The sequence below is a fragment of the Aotus nancymaae genome, unplaced genomic scaffold, assembly GCF_030222135.1.
Source record: "Aotus nancymaae isolate 86718 unplaced genomic scaffold, 86718_ANA_hifiasm-v0.15.2.pri h1tg000046l, whole genome shotgun sequence".
In the NCBI taxonomy this organism is placed as follows: domain Eukaryota; kingdom Metazoa; phylum Chordata; class Mammalia; order Primates; family Aotidae; genus Aotus; species Aotus nancymaae.
This window is the reverse complement of record NW_026988460.1, coordinates 23,701,213-23,710,895: the sequence shown is the minus strand read 5'-3', so window position 1 is coordinate 23,710,895 and position 9,683 is coordinate 23,701,213. Positions and strand designations below refer to the sequence as shown.

Here is a 9,683-nt window from a genome sequence, read left to right as displayed (position 1 = left end):
AAGGAAAGCCTTTTCCCCCCGCTTTCCTAGAGGTCAAATTTTTATTCCGCTGGGACCCATCGAATACATCTGATGACTCTATTTTCCTTCCCATATAGAAGCCAGTATCAAGGCTGACAGGAAGGTACTGCAAATATTTGGTAACTGACGCCTAACTTTTATTACTTAATCACTGTGACCTCAAGCAAGTTACTTAACCTCCCCGGCTTCAAGGTGTCCCACAAAACTCATTCTGTAGTAGCTGCTCCAGGGTCAGATATTCCCACACCTGGAGGAAAGTGCCTATTTTCTGGACATAGGTTCTTGTTTGGAGACTGGCCCTTCCCCAGAAGCAGACATTCCTCTCCTTTGTCTGGCTTCAGCAAGCTCAACTAGAGCCGTGGCTGTGAGGTGAGCATCTATCTAGGATGAGAGGGGAGGGAAAGGGTGGACCTCTCGTTCCATAAGGTGGTCTGATCATTCAGCCAAGGGTCAGGAGATCTGGGTTCTGAGCCCACTTCTGCCCCTAAACTCCTTGTGCATCTGTGGGAAAGTCCTTTTACCCTCTAGACCTGTGTTTCTGCATCTGTGAACTGTCCTCAAGAATGCCTGTTCTGCTGACCTCTCAGAGTCCTGTGAACTAGACGAGAGAATGACTGTTCAGCATAGTCAAAGGGTGGTCCATGGACTGGAGAAAATATTTGCAAACCACATAGTGACAAAAGATTACTATCTGCCGTATATAAATAACTCAACACTCAATGGCAAAAATACAAGCAATCCAATTAGAAAATGGGCAAAAGACATATGCAGACATTTCATCAAAGAGGATATATATAGATGGTGAATAAGAACATGAAAAGATAGCCAACACAATTAGCCATTAGCAAAATGCACAATGAGGCCAATCAGAATGATTAAAATAAAAAATAGTGACAATGCCAAATGCTGGCCAGGATGTGGAGAAATTAGATCACTCATACATTGCTGGTGAGAATATAAAAGAGTACAGACACTGTACAGAAAGAGTAGGGCAGTCTCTCTCTCTCTTTTTTTTTTTTTTGGAGGTGGGGACAGAGTTTCTCTCTTGTTGTTCAGGCTGGAGTACAGTGGTGCGATCTCGGCTCACTGCCACCGCTGCCTCCCGGGTTCAAGCGATTCTTCTGCCTCAGCCTCCAGAGTAGCTGGGACTATAGACATGTGTCACCACGCCCAGCTAATTTTTGTATTTTTAGTAGAAATGGGGTTTCACCATATTGGCCAGGATGGTCTCCATCTCCTGACCTCATGATCCACCCACCTCAGTCTCCCAAAGTGCTGGGATTACAGACGTGAGCCACCACACCAGGCCCAGGTAAGATTTCTTAAATTTTGTCAAAAGGACTTTTCTGCTTAAAACAATAGGAAGATTGTTAAGTACAAATCACTAGTTTTGCACTTATCAGAAGCTAGGATTGACTTTTCCTCCACTCCATCTTTATAATTATTTTTAAATTTAACTTCAGGCTGGGCACAGTGGCTCATGCTTGTAATCCCAGCATTTTAGGAGGCCAAGGCAGGTGGATCACTTGAGGTCAGGAGTCTGAGACCAGACTGGCCAACATGGCAGTGCCCTGTCTCTACTAAAAATACAAAAATTAGTCAGGCATGGTGGCAGGTGCCTGTAATCATAGCTGCTCAGAAGCTGAGGCAGGAGAATTGCTTGAACCTGGAAGGTAGAGGTTGCAATGAACCGAGATCACACCACTGCACTCCAGCCTGGGCGACCGAGTGAGAATCTATCTCAAAAACAACAACAACAAAACCTGTAAATATTAAACTATGTAAACTCACCTCCTTGGTTTAACTTTAAATTAACTTTACCTTTAAAGTTAACTTTAGTCCTTGCCTGTCAAAGTAGGCGCAGGGACACAGGCATCTGAGGGTTAGGAGAGCCCTTAGAATCACCAGATCCAACTTCTTACCTTCAGCCAAGGCAAGCTTGCTTGCTTGCTTTTTTTTTTTGACAAAGTCTTGCTCTGCCTCTAGGCTGGAGCGCAGTGGCGTGATCTTGGCTCACTGCAAACTCTGTCTCCCAGGTTCAAAAAATTCTCTCCCTCAGCCTCCCGAGTAGCTGGGATTACAGGTGCCTGCCACCACGCCCAGCTAATTGGCAAGCTTTCATTATGGGCATGTTACAGGTGAAACAACTGAGGCCCGGAGACCCAGAGTGAGTAAGGCTTAGTCTAGATTTAGGAATATTTTAAGCTCCATCTCAAATGGCATCAGCTATAGCCACTGTTTCTCTAAGACCATAGATTGCAACGATTCTAACATGGACCAGAAGCTAACACTTCAAACATGGATTTAAATGACACATGTGGGAGCTTCCAAATCTGTGAGTTAACTTGGAGTTTCTCCATGGAGGGATGGAAAGAGTTCCCAGGTTTCAAGTCAGGGAGACTCGGGTGAAAATCCTGACTCAGCCACTTCCCAGCCATATGACCTTGAGCAAATCGCTTAACCTTTCTGAATCTCATTTTTCTCATCCATGAAATGGGTACAATACTCTCTGATTTAGAGTTCATTTAATAGACGCTTTAAGATGACTAAGACAGGCGCTGCCCTCACAGACATCTTTCTGGTGACTAAAAACTCATGTAGCTGGGTGCAGTGGCTCACGCCTGTAATTCCAGCACTTTGGGAGGCTGAGGCAGGTGGATCATTTGAAGTCAGGAGTTTGAGACCAGCCTGGCTAATATGGTGAGCCCCCACATCTCTACTAAAAATACAAAAATTAGCCGGGCATGGTGGGCACCTGTAATCCTAGCTACTTGGGAGGCTGAGGCAGGAGAATCACTTGAACCTGGGAGACAGAGGCTACAGTGAGTTGAAATCATGCCACTGCACTCCAGCCTGGGCGACAGAGTGAAACTTTGTCTCAAAAAACAAAAACAAACAAGAAAAACTCATGTCAAGAACCAGGCTCCTGGGTGCTCATAGTAAGTGAACATTTTTTTCCCCATACACCTACAGGGCATCATTCTCAGACCCAAGAAGCCACTAGGGAGCTCCAATCAGCCTGAGGGATCCCATGGCCTCATCACAAGAACACCAAGGTATAACAAGGGCTGATGTGCGCCAGGTGCTGCCTTGGCCACTTTATGCAAATATTCTCACCATGGATAGGAGCGGTTTCCCCATTTTTATGGATGGGGAGACTGAGGCTGAGCTGTCTGTTTGTCTCCAGAGCACATGTGCCTGCTGAGTCAGGCAGGCCCTCGCTGGCAGTTCTGGAATGCAGGGAAGCTGGATGCCATGCTCAGCTGCTGAGCTGGCTCCCCCAGGCTGTCAGCTGTGCTCACAGGACAGTAGGAGGTTGTCCCATGAATCACCCCCTACACAGAGGACAATGAGGTCACCTCAGGATGGAGCTGAACTGGGGCCTGCCTTACGCTTCCGGCAGCTCTATCATTCCCTCGAGATCTGCCCACGGCAAAGAGGTCGGAAACTCCCTGAGGCTCATCCATCCTGTACCAGCTCACACACAACTAGATGTTGTAGGAGGTTCAGAGAGGTTTGAAACTAAGGCTCATAGAGGGAAGTACCTGAACTTCAGAGTAGGAGGCAAAACAAGGTAGTGAATAGCTTCTTTGGAGCACCTACTATGTGCCAGGCATTTTTTTTAAGACAGGGTTTCACCATGTAGGTCAGGCTGGTCTTGAACTCCCGATCTCAGGTGATCCGCCTGCCTTAGCCTCCAAAGTGCTTGGATACAGGCGTAAGCCACCACGCCCGGCCTGTGCCAGGCATTTAAACCTTTAAGTGGCAGGAAACATCACCTAGTCCAGTGGGACTTGTTTAAATACAGATTCTAGGTCCCACTCCTGGAGTTTCTGATTCAGGACTGGGATGGGGTCTGAGAATTTGCATTTCTAAAAGATTTCCAGGTGATGCTGTAGCAGCTGGTCCAGGGACTATATTTTGAAAATATCTATTTCAGCCTCCTTTCCTCTGCTTAATGGTGGTTCTTAATTTTCGTCTTACATACCTTCAGAGACAGAGAACTCATTGTCTATTCAGTCAGCCTATTTCATGTCTAGATAGTTCTTACTTTGAACATATGAGTGTGAGTGTGTGTGCTCATGCTGAGCTGAACACTCACCCTGTGCCCTCTGGACCACAATGGTCTCATTAGAAAGGAGAAATGGCCAGGTGCGGTGGTTCATGCCTGTAATACCAGCACTTTGGGAGGCCGAGGCGGGCAGATCATGAGGTCAAGAGATCGAGACCATCCTGGCCACCTTGGTAAAATCCCGTTTCTACTAAAAATACAAAAATTAGCTGGGCGTGGTGGCGCGTGCCTGTAGTCCCAGCTACTCAGGAGGCTGAGGTAGGAGAATCGCTTGAACCTGGAAGGCAGAGGTTGCAGTGAGCCAAGATTGTGCCACTGCATTCCAACCTGGTGACAGAGCGAGACTCCATCTCAAAAAAAAAAAAAAAGAAAGGAACAATTGGAGAAGAGAGACTTATAATTAGACCCAGAGTCCCCCTCACCTTCACAGTACTCCAGCCTCCAAACCCTGCCAGTTCTACCTTTAAATCGGCATTATTCAATATAGAAGTTCTGTAGCTACTGAAAATTTAAAATTCAAAAAAAAGTTTCAGTAACTATGTTAAAAATAGTAAAATGAAGCAAGTGAAGCTAATTTTTTTTTTTTTTTTTTTTTTTGAGACGGAGTTTCGCTCTTGTTACCCAGGCTGGAGTGCAATGGCGCGATCTCGGCTCACTGCAACCTCCGCCTCCTGGGTTCAGGCAATTCTCCTGCCTCAGCCTCCTGTGTAGCTGGGATTACAGGCACGCACCACCATGCCCAGCTAATTTTTTGTATTAGTAGAGACGGGGTTTCACCATGTTGACCAGGATGGTCTCGATCTCTTGACCTCGTGATCCACCCGCCTCGGCCTCCCAAAGTGCTGGGATTACAGGCTTGAGCCACCGCGCCCGGCCTGCTAATTTTAATAATATATCCAGACAGGTGTGGTGGCTCATGCCTATAATCCCAGCACTTCGGGAGCCCGAGGCTGGAGAATTGCTTGAGCCCAGGAGTTCAAGACCAGCCTAGACAACAGAGCAGACCCTGTCTCTACAAAAAATTAAAAAAAAATAAAAGTTAGCGGGTGTGGTGGTGCACACCTGTAGTCCAGCTACTTGGGAGGCTGAGGTAGGAGGATAGCTCAACCCGAGTTCAAGGTTTCAGTGAGCTGTGATTGTACCACTGTACTCCAGCCTGTGCAACAGAGCGAGATCCTGTCTCTACAAAATAATAATATATCCAAATATCATTTTAATAGATAATACAGAAATTATTAATGAGCTATTATACATATATAGTGTGTGTATATATATATACACATGTTTTTCATACCAAGTCTTTAAATCTTGTGTTATTTTACACTCACAGCACATCTCAGTCCTGACCAGCCATGTGTCATGGGCTCCATAACCACATGTGGCTGGTGACTACTGTTCTGGACAGTGCAGCTCTCTAAACTTCCCATGACCCTGTCCCTAGTCCACATCTCCTCTGCGTGGCTCATGCTCACGCAGATGCTGGATCCTCACAGCTTCCCCACCAGTCCACAGTGCAGCAGCCAAATCCCTTTTCTTTTTTTGAGATGAGATCTCACTCTGTTGCCCTGGCTGGAGTGCAGTGGTGTGATCTTGGCTCACTGCAACCTCCATCTCCCAGGTTCAAGTGATCCTCCCACCTCAACCTCCTAAGTAATGGGAACCACAGGCAGGCACCACCATACCAGACTAATTTTTGTATATTCAATAGAGATGGAGTTTGGGCATGTTGGCCAGGCTGGTCTCGAACTCCTGGACTCAAGTGATTCACCCGCCTCGGTCTCCCAAAGTGCTGGGATTATAGGCGTAAGCCACGGCACCCAGGCAAAATCGTTATCTTAAATGCAGGTTTGGTCATGTCCCTCTCAGGTGGCTCCCCGTCACTCTCAGGATGTCTGGCTGCTGAGGCCCTGCATCTCTTGCTTCCCCTTCTCCCCTCTCCATCCCCAAAGCCCCCACTCTCTGGCTGTGCAGAATTATTTGCAGATCCTCAACATGATAGTGCTCCTCCCCTCTCAGCCCTCACACACATGGCTCCCCCTGCATGGAATGTCTTGGAATACTTCTTGGGCTAACCTTTCAGGTTACTCATTCATTCAACACATTTATTGAGGGCCAGATGCAGTGGCTTACACCTGTAATCCAAAGTTCTAGAGGGCCAAGACTGGAGAGTCACTTGAGGCTAGGAGTTGAAGACCAGCCTAACATAGCAAGACCTTGTCTCTACAAAAATTATAAAAATCAGCCAGGTGTGGTGGTGTATGCCTGTAGTCCCAGCTACTCAGCAGGCTGAGGTAGGAGGATGGCTTGAGCCCAGGAGTTTGGAGTTTGAGGGATGCAGTGAGTGATGATCATGCCACTGCACTCCAGCCTGGGCAACAGAGTGAGACCCTGACTCAAAAAAAAAATTAGTGAGCACCTACTATGTGTCAGACATGATTCTCGGTCCTGCAGCAAAGCAATACATATTGAGGAATAAGCATAACAAGAATATACACAGTACAGCAGATGGTGAGCAGTGAAGCAAGCGAGAGGGAAAGTTGGCGTGGGGTTACTACTTTAAGCAGGGTGGTCAGAGAAGGCTTCATGCAGAAGGTGAGTTTTGAGCAGAGAGCTGAAGTGAGGGAGGGGCCAGCTGGCTTTCTATGGGGAGAGGACTCCAGGCAGAGGGAACAGCCAGGGCAGAGACCCTGAGGAGGGAGCCTACCTGTGGCAACTGGAACTGTTCCAGTGTTACTGGAGCAGAGTGAGGGAGGAAGTCATAGGAACCAAGATCAGAGACGGCCAGAGTTATGGGGCAGATCTCACGGGAACTTGTAAGACCTTGGGTTTTACCCTGAGTGTAGTAGGAATGTGGCAGTGCTGGGTGGGGAGGGACATGAGCTGCCTTGGATTTGAAGAGGACTCCTGGCTGCCTGGCTGATGGGAATACTCAGGGGAGAGGGAGGGAGCAGGGAGCCCAGTGATGATTCTGGCTGGATCAAGGTGACAGTTGAGGAGTGGAGAGGAGGGGCTGGATTCAGGCTATACTGAAGGTGGAACCAACAGGATTTTCCAGATGAGTCAGAAAGAGAGTGTGAGAAAGCAAAGTGTTAAGAATGCAAGATTTGGGGCCTGAGCTTAGGGTATGGATGACCCCTCTTCCAGAAAGTCCTCCCGGGGAGCCCACAGCTCCCTGGGCCTTGCCTGTTTCCCTCCAAGGCTGGGGGCTCCAGTGGTAGGACTTGTTTCCTGTCCTGCTGCCACAGTGTTGGATAAGTGAGAGGTGAGAGGCAGGCTGAGCTGGAGCCCTGCCCTCGGCTGTTGGGGGTCTGACATTGCTCCTCTTGCCTCTCTAGAGGCCTGTGTTTTCCCACTTGTGCAAGGCAAGTGGGTGCTCCCCAAAAGCACCTCTAGCTGTAGCATAGTTTCTTCCCTAGGAGCGGGCACTGCCAGCCTCCTGAGCCCCAGGCCTTCTCTCCTGCTCCCTGCCCAACCTCAGCCTCCTGGGAGTATCATAGTATCTTCCTTCACCTCTGGGACCCACGGGGCAGGTTGGGACACATGACTGGGGCCTGAGTCAGGCTCACCAATGTGGGTGGAGGGGGTACCTGGGACACACCCCCTCCTACATTCCCAGAGCTTGGTACAGCCAAGAGTGGCACAGCTGCCCTCATTTCACTGCCTCCTGGAGTCCGAGGGCATGGCTGTGGCCGTGGGGCAGGCCAGGCATGTAGCTGCCCCACCTGCCCCTCCTGCAGTGTTGCAGGGAAGAGTCAAGTCAGACAGGAAGGCCTGGGGCTGATAGCACCAGCAGGAAGGAATGCCACCCCAGTGAGCAAGTGGGTCCCAGGGGCAACGTCACGATAGTCCCGCCCTCCTCGCTGTCACAGGTGCAGCCTGTGTCCTCTCCTTCCCCTGACCAGCCCGGGATCCACACAGTCTACACAGAGCTCCCCTTGCTGCCCAGACAAGCTGAAGGACCACAGGTAATGGGACATGGGGCTGGGTGAGCAGTGGGGTGGAGGGTCAGCTTTTAAGGGAATCGAGAGAAAGGGTGTCCTCAGTAGGCTTGATACCGTGTGATTCCTTGGTGGACCTGGGTTTGAGTCCCACCTCTACATCTTCCTAGCTGGGTGAGAACCTGTCTCTATCTCAGGGGAGGATGACAAATATTCACCTCCCCGGGTTGTTTTGAGGCTTCCACCAGCCTATACCTGGCTGTGGTAGGTGACCAGCTCCCAATTCTGTCACCAACTTGCTGTAAGACTTTCAGAAAAACCCTTGACCTCTCTGAGCCTCAGTTTCCCTACTTGTGAAATGAAGGGTCCAACTAGATCTCTGAAGGCTCCTCACACCCTCGCTATTATGGAACCTAACAGCTTAGGAGAAGAGGTGTGTTCCTCCAAATGTCTCAGCCTCTGCACCACGATCAGTGACTGCAGGCAGCCGCCCCTCTCTCCACCCCTCCTGGAGGAAGCCGCTCTGGGCTGCCAGCCAGGCCTAGGAGACTTGGGAGGAAGAAGCTAGTTGTCCCCTGCCTTCAGCTCAAAGGCGCTGCTGGGGAGGATATGCCAAACAGAGAGCTGGGCCATGAGGAGGGGCCCTGCTGCCTGTCAGAGCCTCAGGGGCAGGTGGTGTGGCTGGGGGCGGTGGCGGGGGAGGGCTTGGCAGACCTCTCAGAGCTCCCCCCACCCACCCCCTAGGTGGGATGACCCAACCCTAGGCTGTCATCCTCCTCCTGCAGCTGTCTCTGCTCCGAGCACCCTGGCTTTCAGACCTCAAGTCAACCTAGTTTCCTTTTAAGGGGGATGAGAATGATGATGGTCTTGTGCTTATTTTCTTCTGTTTTGTTAAGAAACTGCCCAGCAGAGTTTAGAGCCCTAACTAAGGAGTCAGGAGGGTGTGTTAGGGGGAGTGGTGGGAGTGAACTCAGGCTAGTGTAGCCCTGTAACACCAGGTTACCTGTGCTTAGAAATCCTTCTCGCGAAAAGGATCAGAGAGAGAGAGAGAGATCTCACGCCCTGGCTGCACGCCAGGGACCATGCTGGACCTGCCCGGCTCCCTGCTTTATTTCACTTTCACAACATCCCAGTCGGTGGAATCTTTCTTACTTTTTTTTTTTCTTAACGACAGCTTTACTGAGATGTAATTTACTACTATAAAATTCACCCTTTTAAAGTGTACAATTCAGGGCCAGTCTCGGTGGCTCACACATGTAATCCCAGTACTTTGGGAGGCTGAGGTAGGCAGATCACTTGAGGTCAGTAGTTCGAGACCAGCCTGGCCAACATGGCAAAACCCTGTCTCTACTAAAAATGCAAAAATTAGCCAGACGTGCTGGCATGCACCTGTAATCCCAGCTACTCAGGAGACTAAGGTGTGAGAATCATTTGAAACCAGGAAGCAGAGGTTGCAGTGAGCCGAGATTGCACCAATGCACTCCAGCCTGGGTGAAAGGGAGACTCTGTCTCTAAATAAATAAACAAGTAAATAGATAGATAGATAGATAGATAGATAGATAGATAGATAAAAATACAGTTTACAATTCAGTGCTTTTGTGTATTCACAGTTGTGCAGCCAGCGCCACTATCTAATTTTTTTTATCATCTCC

General features: G+C 49.2%; 1 protein-coding gene across 5 annotated transcripts in view; it reads left to right on the top strand.

Moving 5' to 3' along the window:
- Window positions 1–310: 310 nt before the first annotated feature.
- TMEM40 (transmembrane protein 40) overlaps window positions 311–9,683 on the top strand; it is a 34,626-nt gene continuing 25,253 nt past the window's right edge. For 3 of the 5 annotated variants that reach the window (XM_012472376.3, XM_064362154.1, XM_012472349.2), the window contains exon 1: window positions 8,007–8,058. The gene's annotated coding sequence lies outside the window, so the exon portion shown is untranslated. Of the gene's footprint in view, window positions 391–3,047; window positions 3,078–8,006; window positions 8,059–9,683 lie in introns of those variants that run through there. The other 2 variants (XM_012472355.3, XM_012472365.2) reach the window with 2 other exon arrangements.